The following is a 15,527-nucleotide window of genomic DNA, read 5'->3' on the forward strand; positions in this document are numbered from 1 at the left end:
AAGTAGTTTCATTACAAGGCATTTCAGATATAAGGATGGAATATGGCTGCAATTTTATAGACCAATTGTATTGTCCTTTGGTGAGATTACATCTGAAGAGCTTAACACATTTTTGTTATCCCTAACCATATGCCTTGAAGAGGTGTAATGAAGGTTTACCAGGATGATTCTTGGGATGAAAAGGTTATCCTCTGATGAGAAAGTGAAAAGATTAGGACTATATTCCCTACACAGTTCTGATAATTGCTCAAAATCAATAATTCCTACGGTAGTTCATTAAGTTAAATTATGTTTCACCTGGTCAGGTAGTCCAGAAATAAGGATATCAATTTTGGATTGAGATAAGGAGAAATTTCTTCACTCAATGTATTTTGTATCTTTGGTGTTCTCCGTCCTGGTGTAGTGAATGTTGAGTCACTGAACAGAATTAAAAGTTGTGATTAATTAAGTTTTGCATGCTAAGGGAATTAAGAGATATAAAAATATAGGAAGGAGTGGATTTGAAAAAGAAAGGCAGTCATAATTTTGGCCTCATTTAGGCATTTGTTAGAATATTAAAAACAGATGCAAAATTCTGTAAATAGAAAAATAACTATGACTGTAATTCCAATAATGAAAGAAACATACATATGTAACCTTCTGCATTACTATTTTCTTAACAAATGCATGGAAGTTTACAGTTTATATGGTCACCACCATTGTTCCCTCTAAGCTGTGCAAGTGCATAGCCACACAGTAACTGAAATGTTCCCAAGCGCAACTGAAATTTTCTTTCATACAATATTAATATCTTCTTTAGGCGTCCGTTAGTCTCATGAGACGATGGATTTGCGCCTTGGAAGGTTTCCAGGGTGCAGGCCTGGACAAAGTTGTATGGAAGACCAGCAGTTGCCCATGCTACAAGTCTCCCCTCTCCATGCCACAGATGTTGTCCAAGGGAAGGGCACTAGGGCCAATACAGCCTGGCACCGGTGTTGTCGCAGAGCAATGTGTGGTTAAGTGCCTTGCTCAAGGACACAACACGCTGCCTCAGCCAGGGCTCGAACTAGCGACCTTCAGATCACTAGACCGACGCCTTAACCACTTAGCCACATGCCAACACGCATAATTTTGAAATTATGCAAATATAATTTTGAAATCTATGTTAACATAATTGTGAAATACCCTGTAATTAATTATGTGCTATGAATATAATCCCTATATTTCTAAATAATAGATGTACCGCAGCCTTTGTTTTGAAACATTTTAGAACCTAAGTGTACTGTACTTACATTGTCAGTGTTTCAAGTTACAACACTGTTACAAATTGTAATGATAAAAACAGAAAGAAGTCTGTAAGACCATAAGACATTTAAGCAGAAATAGGCCATTTGGCCCATCAAGGCTGTTCCACCATTCAATCTCGGCTGATCTTTCTTTCTCCTCCTCAGACCCACTCCCCGGCCTTCTCCCCGCAACTTTTAATGCTAGCTCATTGTTAGTAAACCTCTGGCCTGATGAACTCTGACACCGTAGAAGATTAAAAGCTTACGAAACATGAAAGATTTTCTTTCTTGAACTCTATTTCATTATATCTTTCAATTAATAAATAAATTCAAAGGTATGTAATTTTTCAATTTTCATGGTATGCATATATCAAAAAAATTAAGGTTTGAGCAGCTATTTTGTATAAAAATTTCCTGCTCAGAGCAGTGGTTCGTCTGCACAACTGTGAAAAAAAATTAGAGGGTACGTTGTCCACCACTGTAATTATCACGTTCACCTGCCCAAGCATGGTGGTTATTACATATTACTAATCATGGTGCTGGTGGCCAAGCTAATGGACAATATTGTTTGAGGAAAGCAGTTTTATACCTCAGAGAGGACAGTTGGCATTGGAAGTAAAATCAACAAGACTCAGATCGATGAACTCATTAGAACAACTGAAAGGCTATTTTTTGCATGATATAATTTGCAATAAATAAAAATTATGGGTATAGTCTTAAAGGGTGATTTAAAATTAAGTTTGTAAAAATGACAAAATTACCTACGAGAAATGTAACATTCTTAATGAAAGGAGGGATAAAATATAATTACAGTATAGTTTATTATGTGGGTCTATTGCTTTGCTCATTGGAAACATCCTTTTTTTTGTGTGGTTAGAATTAACACTTACGATAACCACATGTCAACCACAGTGGTTATACTCTTCCACGTTAGAGGTGTCATTGCTTGGCAAAGTGTCACATTTATGTCGTGCTGTATCTATGAAATAGAAACAGGACTAAGTCTTTTCACCCCTTGAGGCAGCTTTGTCATTCAGCAAGATCATAGGTGATCTGCATTGACTCCAGCCCCACCTGCCTGTGTGCTTCACATAACCCTTGAAAGTTGAAAGTTGCAAGTCAAACTATTGTCATATGGGCAGGAGAAAGGAAAAGACCTTATGCAGGAGCATCACAGGCACATAACATCAGATATGCAACATTCACAAATAAAATGTAAATTATATATAATATATTATACAGTTTTCTACAAGAAAGAATATAATTGAAACAAATAAAATATCAAGTCAATTGTAGTGCAAAGTGGTCAAAGTGCCGTATAATCAGATGTGGGTATCCCTGAGTATTTTGAATAATTTCATTGACTCTGCCTCCACTACTATGTGGGGTAAAGAATTCCGAATGTCCACAATCCTGTGAGGGAAACATTCTTCCAGACTTCCATCATATGTGGATAACCCCATATTGCAAACCTTTGCCCCTTTATTCTAGGTCCATGACAATGGGAAACAGTCTCTCTGCATCTGTTCTATCAATCCCATGCATCAATTCATTGTGGACCCCTTCTTTCTTCTGAGCAATATTGAACTCACATACTGAACATTTCCTCATTGGTCAAACTTTTCATCCCAGAATGAACCACTGTCAGGCTGCATTTGTCTCACATATGCCCCTGTACCAAAACTCTAGTACGCTGATAATTGTCCAATACACACAGGGATTTTCACCCAGAGAGTGGTGGATGTGTGGAATGCTCTGCCCCAGAAGGCAGTGGAGGCCAAGTCGCTGGATGCTTTCAAGAAAGAGATGGAAAGAGCTCTTAAAGATAGCAGAATCAAAGGTTATGGGGATAAGGCAGGAGTTGGATACTGATTGTGGATGATCAGCCATGATCACAGTGAATGGCAGTGCTGGCTTGAAGGGCCGAAGGGCCTACTCCTGCACCTATTGTCTATTGTCTATTGTCTATTGATAGGGGGGGTTCATGATATGTACAGTACCATCTAGAGAAGAGCTGGAAATTGTTCGTTATTAGATTACATCAGATTCAACTTTATTGGCATTGTGCCGAGTACAGACACAAAGCCAATGAAATGCATTTAGCATCTGACCAGAAATGCAAAGAATAGTGTTATTTACAAAATAACTGCGAATAAAAAGTAAGTGCTGCAGCACACAAATATAAAAGTATTGAGACAGTACAATATGGGTGCAATACTGCTTAGCGCTGTGATGTGAAGTTCAGCAGTGTCACATCCTCAGGGTAGAAGCTCTTCCTGTGCCTGCTGGTGCGGGAGTGGAGGCTTCTGTAGCGCCTATCGGATGGGAGGAGAGTAAGAAGTCCGTGGTTAGGGTGAGATGCGTCCTTGATAATGCTTTTCGCCCTGCCCAGGCAGCGTTTATGGCAGATGTTCTCAATGGTGGGCAATTGGGTCTGATAATCCGCTGGACAGTTTTCACCAGACACTGGAGTGCTTTGCGGTCCGATACGGGACAATTGCCATACCACACTGAGATGCAGTTGGTGAGTATGCTCTCAATGGTACAGCGGTAAAAGTCCATCCGTATCCTGGGATTTTCTTGATGCTCTGCAGGAAATAAAGGTGCTGTTGCACCTTTTTGACCAGGATGGAGGAGTTCGGGGACCAGGTGAGATCCTTGGAAATGTGGACACCAAGGACTTTGAAGCTTGATACACGCTCCACTACAGCTCCGTTGATGTAGATGGGGATGTGAGTAATATTTGACTCCTTAATTCCTCCAACATTAAATCCTCCAACAGTATAAGTAAAATATCAGAAGGAACAACCTGCCAAGCATTTGAGGAGGGAAATAGTCAATGTTTGCTTTGAGCCCATTCGTCAGAAACTACCTCATCCTCCGAGATCCTCCAGCTGTTTGCTTTTTGTTTGTTCTCCAGATTCCAGCATCTACAGTCTCTTGTGTCATCATGGAAATATTCTCTGGTCTTGTCACATCGCTGTTTTGGAAGTTTTGCTGCACACATCGATATCAAGAATTCCCACTTAATAACAGTGTTGAAATGCTAAAGTGGTTGGTTGAAATTCATTTTGGGATGTCCTAAGGTCATAAAAGACATCATATTGATATTGTATTAACTATGCTTAATCATATATCTCCAAGATTAATTGGGCAAATTTAAAACACTAATTACAACCAACTCTATAATTCCAGGCTTTTGATTTTTGAAGAAAAACTTTAGGATTAAGCTCAATCTCCTTCTGTCAAAACTTTGGAAGTCTGTGTTGCTTAATATCCTTTTCTTAAAAGAAGCACAAAGATCAGAGAGGGATAATTTGTATTTGCATGTCTTCAGAGCCCCAGGAGCTCTGAAGTCACATCACACCTTTTAATGAACTTCTGACATGTAATCACGATTGCAATGCAGGTGAAAAGAGAATCCAATTTGTACAAAACAAGGCCAACAAGAATTAAGTTATTGGTTGGGTGATGATTTAGTAATGTTGGTTCAGTGAACATACATTGGCCAGGATGCCAGGACAATTAACAGAATGTTGAAACAACCTCAGCCTTAGTGATGACTGTCTTTAATTGAAAGTTGAGCAATAGATTGGCAGATTTGTTTATGATTGTCATATGTATCGAGGTACACTGAAAATCTTTTGTTTGCATGTCATCCAGACAGGTCATTCCATACATTGACACATCTAGGTGAAAAAAAAGAAAAATGTGCAGAATGAAATTACAAAGTGCAGTGCAGGTAGACACGTATAGGGCCATGTTGAGGTAAATTCAGAGATCAGGAGATCAAGGGTTCATTTTTATATGTATGAGAGGTCAGTTCAAGAGTCTGATAACAGTAGGGTTAGAAGTTATCCTTGAGTCTGGCGGTACAGGTTATCAAGTTTTTGTATCTTCTTCCCAGTGGGGCGCTGGGGGGGAGGGAGAAGAGAGAGTCTTCAGTGGGGCAATTCATGCTAAGTTGTGATGCATCCAGATAGAATGCATTCTATGGTTCACCAGTAACAATTGGTAAGAGTAATTGGGGTCATGTTGTATCTCCTTAGTCTTCTGAAGTAAAGGCTTTGGTGTGCTTTATTGGCCATGCCATCTACACGATACTAGCTCTATTAGTGAGTATGTCCCATTCCTATTGGTGAACAGTATCTCAGCTGTTATAAAAAAAACTAGTGTGATGAATTACAAATTAAATTAAATTCAATGAAGCTTGTCCCATCTCTAAAGTCAAACAGTGCCTCACCTCTTATTGTCGGCAATGTGCTGCCTTGAATGGCAGGCTGTATCCCTGTTCCTAAAGCAAGCAATATTCCATCTATGATCCCAAGCAGTGGCCCAACTCTAATGATGACTTGGGCCACAATAGTAGCAGTGCCATCAGTCACGTCAAGTATGATGGTCTCTTAAGTGGTTGGCTATTGGTGGGTCTTCAGGTAGCTGTAGAGGCTGATCTGGGAATCCATGTTGCTGGGATCCTAACGGAGAAGGCCTGTGCGTGACTTTGTTTAACGTGGGGAGGCTGAAGCTCAGGCAGCCACTGTTCATGTTACAAAGTCTTTCAATTTCCTCTTTTAATTCAGCATATTTCTGGTGTTTTTCACATTGATTTCTGTATGTTTTATGCATTTGAAATGGCTATATCTATTAAATAAGTTTTTCCTGTTTGTTCATCCTGTAATATTATATTTAGATGGTAATCATAGATTGTCTTATCTGTATTAATGACTCAGGCGTAAAATAGCTTGTGGTGCTCCAACTCTAAAACTGGATCAGGCTTTTATTTATAGTAAGGTATGGTGTCTTTTATGAGTTTGTATTTTAAAGCAAGGTTTTGGTTGATTGGATTGAGTTAAACTGCTGCAGGATTGTGCAATGTGCTAGACTGATTCTTGTTTCTCTTGGCATTTTCTGCATTTATTGTCTTGAATTTGTTGGCCTTTAGTTATGTGTCTTTGATCTTTTTTTTTGTGTTAACCATCTCTCCTGTATTGCCACAAGAAACCCCTTTGTATCTGCAAAGAGGTTTCCAGCTCTGAGCCAAGTGTTTGACGCTTCCTTGTCAGCATCTAGAATGCTCAAATCATGATGCTGTCATCCACGGAGGATCATGCTCTTCCACTGGTTAACTTTTCCTTCAATAGTGATAATTTCTTCATTTTTCTGGGTTATGCTTTCATTTAGGTTTAGTGATGGTATTTCTTATCAGAATTGCATATACTCAACATGAAGGGTTGAATCCTGTTTTCTTTGGTGAAAGTATATCCTTAGAAGTTTAATCTGACTGTTGTGTAAATTTTTTATGTCTGTTATTCCTCTTCCTCCTTCTGTCCTAGGTAGTGTTAATCTATTATTATTAAATTAAATTATACACAATTTTTAAAAGAGGAATAATATTAGATCAAAAAAAAAGAAATCCATTGCAGTGCAAAGTGGACAAAATGTTGCCATACTGAGGTGGTGAATAGGGGTGTGCAGGTTAGTTCAAGAACCGAATGGTTTAAGGGAAGTAGCTGATCTTGAACCTGGTGATGTGGCTCTTCAGTCTTCTGTACCTCCTGCCTGATGGTAGGGATCAGAAATCTTAGTGTATGGACTGCCATGTCTTCTCTCCTTTATAGTAGTGACCTTTTCAGGAAGGGTTAGACTAATAAGAGAAAAATTCTATTTACAATTTTTTATAAACTTAGTTTATAAAACATAGTTCAGAGTAATGAGCAAAGATAAACTCTTAAAACACCAAAGCCAGTATTACTTTCTATGGTTCTCCATTACTTTCTTTCTCGCGTGCGCAGTGGCAGATTCAGATTAAGATTCAGGTGTATTTATGATATGTAGTGTACATTGAAGCATTCAGGGAAATGCCTTCATTACATTAACAACCAGGACACCCAAGGATTTGCTGGTGGCTGACTGCAAGCGTCGTAACACATTCCTGCGGCAACATAGTATGCCAACAATATTCAGCAGAACAACACAAGCAACAATAACAACAACAAAATCAGACAATAACAACAAAGTAATGCCCCTTTCCATCCCTCCCACCCACAACATCAAAGCAGTCTTCTTTCCCATCCCTCCCTTCCACAACATCAAAGCGGTCCTCTTCCCCATCCCTCAGTTCCACACCATGAAAACAATCCCCTTTCCCATCCCTCCCATCCATCCACTCACTCAGATTTCAGAATTATTTATCCCACATACATCAAAACATACAGTGAAATATGTTGTTTGCATTAACAACACACACACAGATGGGTTTCCAATCCCAGAGCAGGTCTGCCTCTGCCCCCAGGCCTCCACTCCCTGCCCTTAGACTCTCAGAGTTGGCGACATTGGTCCTCCAACTTTGAATTTCACCAGTTATGCTTGAATACGTGGAGAACCACTGAAGTATATAAACAAAAGTTACTTATTCGTTTTTATTTGTTCGTTGTAAATGGGAATGACAAAGTATTTTATGTTACTTTCTTAGGTTTGCATTGATCCTTAATTCAAATAAAGGGTTAAAATTTTTACTTAACATGTAAGATGATGTGCTGCCAACATTCCTTTGAAGAGCTGACCATTGACACCGCAGATTATTTGTGTAAATCTCACCCCTCAGATGACTAATGGAACCTGTCAGTTCATCTCGAGTAAAATCCCTGTTTAATGCTCAGGGTCCAACAAAGAGTGTGAGAATTAGGGCAGAGAAGCCGTGATTAGAGTAACAGATGGTTTCTTTCTGGTTCTAACTAGCTACATGAGGAGACCAAGCCACATTACCAGAGCTCTCGCACATGATGAGAAAGTGTGTAGTTGAAGTTCTGGGGTCGAGCTGGAATAAGTTTGAGGGATAAGGCGCAAAGGTGAAAAGGTGTGACTCAGAGATATAAAGAGAAGATATTTAAAATGGCACAGCTGGACTGTGCAGTGGTACACGTAGTGGAGTGGCAGCCTCCCAACTCCAGCTACCTGGGTTTGAATCTGACCTCTGGTGCTGTTTGTGTGGAGATGGCACAATCATCATGTGATCATGTAGGTTTCTTGGGTGCCTTGGCTTCATCCCACATGCCAAAGATCTGCAGGTTGGTAGGCTATTTGACTACAGTAAATTGCCCCTGGTGTAAGTGGGATGTGACTGTGTAGCACATATCAGAACATAGAATGTAGAATGTGACAGCACAGCACAGGCCCTCCGGCCCACATTTAACCTACTCCAAGATCAATCTAACCCTTCCCTCCCAAACAGCCCTCCAGTTTTCTATCATCCACATTCCTATCAAAGTGCCTCTTAAATGTCCCTAATGGATCTGCCTCAGCCACCAGCACCAACAGCGCAATCCACGCACCCACCACTCACTGTGCTAAAAAATTACCTCTGACATCGCCCCTTACATTCCTCCAATAACCTTAAAATTATGGCCCCTCACATTAGCCATTTCTGCCCTAAGAAAAGGTCTCTGACTGCTCGTTTGATGTGTGCCTCTTTTCATCGTGTACATCTCTGTCAACTAAAAGGGCAATGGCTCTGTGAACTGGCGTGGACTCAATAAGCAGAATTGCCTCTTTCTATTTTGGAAGGAAATATGGAAATATGGTAATGGAGTTAACGGAGAGAGGGAATAATGGGGCTGGTGAAGTTGAGCTGTTGGGTAAAAGCCCTCGCAGTTTGCTGAGGGCTAGATCGGTGGTGTTCAAGATCCAGAACCTTACAAGATGTCCAAGGTATGACCTGTAGAAAGTTCTATCAAGAACAAAAAAGCAATTCTGAGTGAAGTTGGAGATGGAACTGGATGAATGTCAGCCAATTCCTGTTTGCAGGCCATTATTTCCTCGAAGAGAAACCTAACATCAGAAGTGTTTGTGATGCTTCTCTCCCGATAAGCTGAATGCTTTCTATGCATCTATCCGAATCCCTCCACCATCAGGCTACCCTGTGATATCCGTCTCAGTGACTGATGTCAGAACATCTTTCATGAGGTGAGCCTTCACATTAGGCCCCTCAGGTGTATCTAGTAGGGCATTCAAAACCTCTACCAACCAACTGGCTGGAGTGTCTATCACATACTGCTGAAATTGGTTATCGATTATACCGGTGTCCAAGAAAAACAGGGTGAACTGTCTCAGTGAGTATTACATTTACTGTGATGAAGTGGTTTTTGGGAGGTTGGACTTCGCTAGAATTAACTCCTTCCTGAGCAAGGGTCTGGACCACTGCAGTTTCCCTACTGCCACAACAGGCCTACAACAGATGCATTCTCAGTGTCTCTCTGCTCAGCCTTGAATCGCCTGGACAACAGCAATAACTGCATCAGTCTGCTGTTTATCGATTACGGCTCAGTGTTCAACACCATCATCCCCTCACTACTAATCAGCAAGCATCAAAATCTGGGGCTCTATACTTCCCCCGCAACTGGATTTTTGATTTCCCCATTGGGAGACCACAGTCAGTGTAGATCAGACATCTCCTCTTTGCTTACAATCATCACAGGCACACCTCTAGGGTGGGTGTTCAACCTCCCTGCTGTACACTCTTTACTCTTATGACTGTGTTGCTAGGCACAACCCAAATGCCATTGTTGGCAGAATCTCAGAGTCATACGGGAGTGACATAGATTGCCTGCATAAGTGGTCGCTACCACAGCTTTGGACTCAGTGTCTGTAAGGCCAAGAAATTGATAGTGCACGTTGGGAAGGGGAATTCAGGAGAAAACAGGACAGTTCTCAAGGGTCAGCAGTCGAAAGGGTCAGCAGTCGAAAGGGTGAGCAGCTTCAAGTACCAACATCTTTGAAGATCTATCACGTTGATGCAATCGTGAAGAAGGTATGCGATTAAATTTCATTTGGAGTGTGAGGCGATTTGGTATGTCACCGAAGACTCTAACAAAATTTCTACAGATGTACTGCGGAGACCATTTTGACTGGCTGCATCACTGTCTGGTATGGAGGCTCCAATGCACAGGATCGGAAAAAGCTGTGGAGAGCTGTAAACTCAGCCAGCTCTATCATGGGCACTGGCCTCCCCAGCATCTCAGGTATCTTCAAAAGGCGATGACTCAAGAAGGCAGCAGCTATCATGAAGAACCTTCAGCACCCAGGACATACCCACTTCTCATTGCTACCATCAGGGAGGAAGTGCTGGAGCCTGAAGACACACACTCAATGTTTCAGGAACAGCTTCTCCTCCACTATCTGATTCCATTGGAGTTGATAATCCCATGAATACTACCTCACTATTTTGCTCCCTTTCTGCACAATTTTGTTTATATATTCTTATTGCAATTTATAGTATATTTTACGTATTGCACTGTACTGCTGCCAGAGAAACAAAAAAACCTTCATGACATATGTCAACGATAATAAGTCTGATTCTGAAGGTGGGTAGGCAAAGTTGACAAAAACAGTGAGGTATTGTTAGGAATAAATATTAACACATGGATGGCCGTGGTCCAATGGTTGATTGCTTGTCCTAAAAATCTTGCAAAGCAATTTAAAGGGCTTATTATTAATTAATCTATTCCTATTCCATTCCTGTTAATCTTTGCCAAAGTGAGGCTAGGTTGGTTACTCGGCCAAGGCTTGTCTCCTTGTAACCGTAGCTCATTCATCAGCCTGCTCTGCTGGATGAAATAGAAACATTTAAAGCCAGCAGAAGTCAGCTCTCTCAGTAACTATGAACTGCATTGCTACTTCTCTGCAAGTTGACAAACATTTCTTTAAAATCTCTTTGAGCAGTGCACAGTTACACCAGCATGAACTTATGAGGTAGTATCCCACTTCAAAGAATCTTACATGTATAAACTTACAATCCAACACATTATGAATTTTGAATGCAACTTTAAAGAATCTCACCTCCATGAAGGTTAAGATCTAACCAATGTCTCACTAGTATGAATTTACAGTGCATCTTGCTTTAAATAGTTTTATTCTCTATATATGATCTAATGAACGACCTTAAAGACTTTTATCAATAGGAGCATATGACTAAATAGTTGAAGCTTCAAGTTCATGTTTAAGTTTATTGACATAAGCATATATCATCATCGTCATCATCAGGTGCCGTGCCCAGTTTGAGCTTTGACTGCCATTGCCCACACACTCCTGGTTTGGGTCAAGTGGATCAATTCATTGGTACTCATTTCCAGTTCTCTGGCTGCTGTCTCCATCATCATTTGTCTTTGTCTTCCTCTTGCTTTCTTTCCTTCAATCTTTCCCATAATTACCGTGCATTCTAACTCCTCTTTCCTAACCACATGTCCAATGAAGTTGCGTTGCCTTTTCATGATCTCATACATTATTTCTCTTTTTGTGTTTGCTCTGTTCATGACATCCTTGTCAGATATTCGTTTCATCTATGATATTCTTTGCATCCTCCTCAAAAACCACATCTCTGCTGCTACAATTCGTTTCTTCATGTTACTAGATATTGTCCAACATAACTGGATAAACATAACGTTTCAGTACTCTGAGGCCAGTTGTCATGCCTAGTTTAGTATTGGTCAGTATATCCTTCATTCTCGTAAAGGTGTCTTTTGCCATCCCTATTGTTCTTTTAATGTACATGTCGCACCTGCCATCTGATGTCACCCAGCTTCCAAAGTAGCAAAAGTTCTGTACTTGTTTTATGTCTTCCCCGTTTATTCCCAGCCCGCAGATAGGATTCTCTGTCTTTTTGGATATCACCATACATCCTGTCTTTTTACAATTGATAGATTGAGCCATTTTTTGCGCTTTCTTCAACAATTGTATCAATTAAGTTTTGTAGTTCTTCCTCCGTACTTGCAATTAACAGTGTCATCTACATGTCTGAAATTATTGATGTTTTCACCGCCAACTTTGATTCCCAAGATGTCTCTTATTTTTTGTAATATTGTTTCACTGTACACATTAAATAAATCAGAGGAGAAAACACACCCTTGTCTAACGCCTCTCTTGATTTTCGTAAACTGACTCACTTCTCCATCTATTCTTACAGCGGCAGTTTGTTCCCAGTACAGATTTCTGATTAGGCCGAGGTCTTTCGAATCTAGATCTAGAGTTTCCTGTAATATTTCAAATAACTTATTGTACTTCACTTTATCAAATGCTTTTTTGTGTAGTCGATAAAACAAACAAATAAATCTTTTTGCACTTGAATAGCTCGTTCTGATAGTATCCTTAACACTAATATTGCATTTCTTGTACCTTTGTCTTTCACAAAACCACATTGTTCTTTGCCTATTTCAGCTTGTATCTTACTTTTAGCTCTTGTCATCAAAATTCTTAGAAGTATCTTGGTGATATGACTCATTAAACTTATGGTCCTATGTAATTCACATTCTATTGCTCCAGCTTTCTCAGGAGGAGTGATGAATACTGATTTTTTCATCTCTTCTGGTATTATTCCAGTCTCATAAAGTTCATTGATTAAATCAGTAAGTTTTTCCAATTCCATAACCTTCAAGGGCGATAATTTGTTCTATTACTAATTCATCAGGACCTGCTGTCTTTCCTTTCTTCATCTTATTTATTGCATTACGAACTTCAGATTTTAAAATACTTGGACCTTCAATGTTTTTCTTAATTTCTGGTTTTTCACCTCGATCGTTTTCAAACAATTCCTGAATATACTCAGTCCATCTATTCATAATCTCATCTTTTTCCATGATAATGGTACCGTCCTTTGTTTTCAAACATCCACCTGAAGAACAGAGGAGCTTTTTACCAGTGATATACTTGATTTTTTGATGTAACCTTTTTGGATCAGTAATAGGGATTCTTTCTATTTGCTCATATTCCTGGTTTAACCATTCTTCTTTGGCTTTTTGACATAAGCTTTTAACTTCTTTATCTAAGGGTTTATATTCTATAGGATTTGCTTTCTTCAGTCTCCTTTCTTCCATTAGATTTTTAATTTCATCTGTCATCCATTTATTCTTTGTGCTTTTTTCTTTTTTAGGAATCATTGACTTTGCTGATTCTACCAAGGCATCCTTTAGAGAGTTAACTTTCATTTCTACATGTTTGCTATCATCTTCAACAGATTCTATTTCTAGACTTTGATATCTATTCCTTACTTAATTGTAAATGTTTGTCTTAAGTTTTCTTCTTTAATTAATTGTAAGTAGTCAAGGGATTGTTCAAGTTTTTGCTTCTTTAGTTTTTTAAGTTTTACTTTTACATGACATACTACTGGGTTATGGTCACTATTACAGTCTGTACCTGGATATGTTTTGCATTGAGTCACTGAGTTTCTAAATCTTTGGTTTATAGTAATAAAGTCAATTTGTTTTCTAGTGTTATCACCTGGACTTTTCCAGGTCCACAAGCGTATTGGGTGGTTTCTAAAGTAGGTATTCATAGTGACCTGATTATTCATCTTGCACCATTCTACCCACTTCTCACCTCTTTCATTTCTTTCCCTTAGTCCAAAATTTCCTATGGTATTTCCGTCAGCACCTTGTCCTACTTTAGCATTTAGATCTCCCATAACAAGAACAATATCTTGAGATTTGCATCCATTCTTTGCTTGTTCAAGCTGTTCATAGAATTTATCTATATCTTCATTTGTTCCATCTATTGTTGGTGCACATACCTGTATAATTGCTAAATCAAATGGTTGTCCTCTGAATCTAACAAGGAGCACTCTTTCTGATATTGCCCAATGTCCTAACACACTTTTTGCCATGTTTTCATCCATTGGAATTCCTACTCCATTAGTATGGGATGTTCCACAAGAATAAACTAGTGTTTTATTTCTAATCTGACATGATCCAGCACCTATTTAACGAACTTCGCTAATTCCCATGATGTTAATCTTCAGTCTTTCCATTTCATTTATCACATTGTCCAATCTTCCTGCTTGATATAGGGTTCTTACATTCCAAGTGGCAATAATTTTCTTTCGTGTTACCTGAATTTTATGACCAGTAGCTTGATGACGGTCGGGGATCCCCTGCTGGCCAGAATCAACCATACCGAGTGAAGCATCTTCAGAGTTGTCTTGAAGATCCTCCTGACGCTGTTGTTGTGTGATACATTTTGTGAGTTTGACCATGGTTTTCTTATACCCAGGGTATAAATGCCATGAAGGTCAGCCTGTTACAGCAGCAACACAAAAGTATGACACAAACATGACAAATACAAAATAATATTGTCTTAAATTACAAGTATTTATGCATAACTTTCCTGAGAAAAATAAACATGAGGACATTAGTGAAAGATGGGAGAGAAAAATACTCCAAGCTATTGTTAAGATTTTTCATGTCGTTTCAAGAACCTCATGGTAGTGGGGAAGAAGCAGTTGTTGAAACTTGAGGTGTGGGTCTATAGACTCTTGTACCTCCTGCCTCCTTCCACAATCAAGAAGAGGGCATGGTTTGGATGATGGTGATACCCAGATTCCTGATCGGTTAGGGCATGAATGTAGGGGGGGGAGGTGTAGGTGAGGCAGGAGATTGGGGCAGAGAGGAAAAATGGATCAGCCATGATGGAATGGCGGAGCGGACTTGATGGGCCAAATGGCCTAATTCTGCCCCTATGTCTTATGGTCTTATGATGGATGTCACCCTCCCGAGACGCTGTCTCTTGTAGATGTTCTCAATGGTGGGGAGAGATGTACCTGTGAAGGAATCGGCTGAATCCACCGCTCTGTGTAGCCTCTTGTCTTTGCGTGCTTTGGAGTTTCCACACTGGGCCACAATACAACAAGTGCTTTCCTTTGTACATCTGTACTCTCACCAGTAGAAAATTATGACCTTCAATTCCATCTTAACGGTTCTATCAGTATAAACCTATCTTCACTTATGTCACTTTATGAACCTCACCTGCCCGTATCTACAATGTTGTATTGCATAATAAAACATAATGGAATGCCACATTTGCCAACATTGGAGACACAAGATTCCACAGTTGCTGGAAATCTCGAGAAATACACAAAATGCTGGAGGAACTCATTGGGTCAGATAACATCTGTGGAGGAGATGTTTTGGACTGAAAACAGTTGATGTTTTGGACTGAAACCATTCATGCCAGTCCTGATGAAAGGTCTTGGCCCGAAATGTTTATTTCCCTCCATAGATGCTGCCTGACCTGCTGAGTTCCTCCAGTATTTTGTGTGTGTTGCTAACATTGGGCTAACATTCCCTCATGGGTCAGTGTCAGCCAATCATTCGGATTCCATCCCAAAAATTAATGCAGTCAGCACACTTTTGATAAAAGTCATACTTAATTGAATCATTTTAAGCTGACTAAAACATGACTGATTTCTTTACCTCCACACTTATTTCCTGATTGATTTTT

Source organism: Mobula birostris, chromosome 14 (assembly GCF_030028105.1).
Source record: "Mobula birostris isolate sMobBir1 chromosome 14, sMobBir1.hap1, whole genome shotgun sequence".
Lineage (NCBI taxonomy): Eukaryota > Metazoa > Chordata > Chondrichthyes > Myliobatiformes > Myliobatidae > Mobula > Mobula birostris.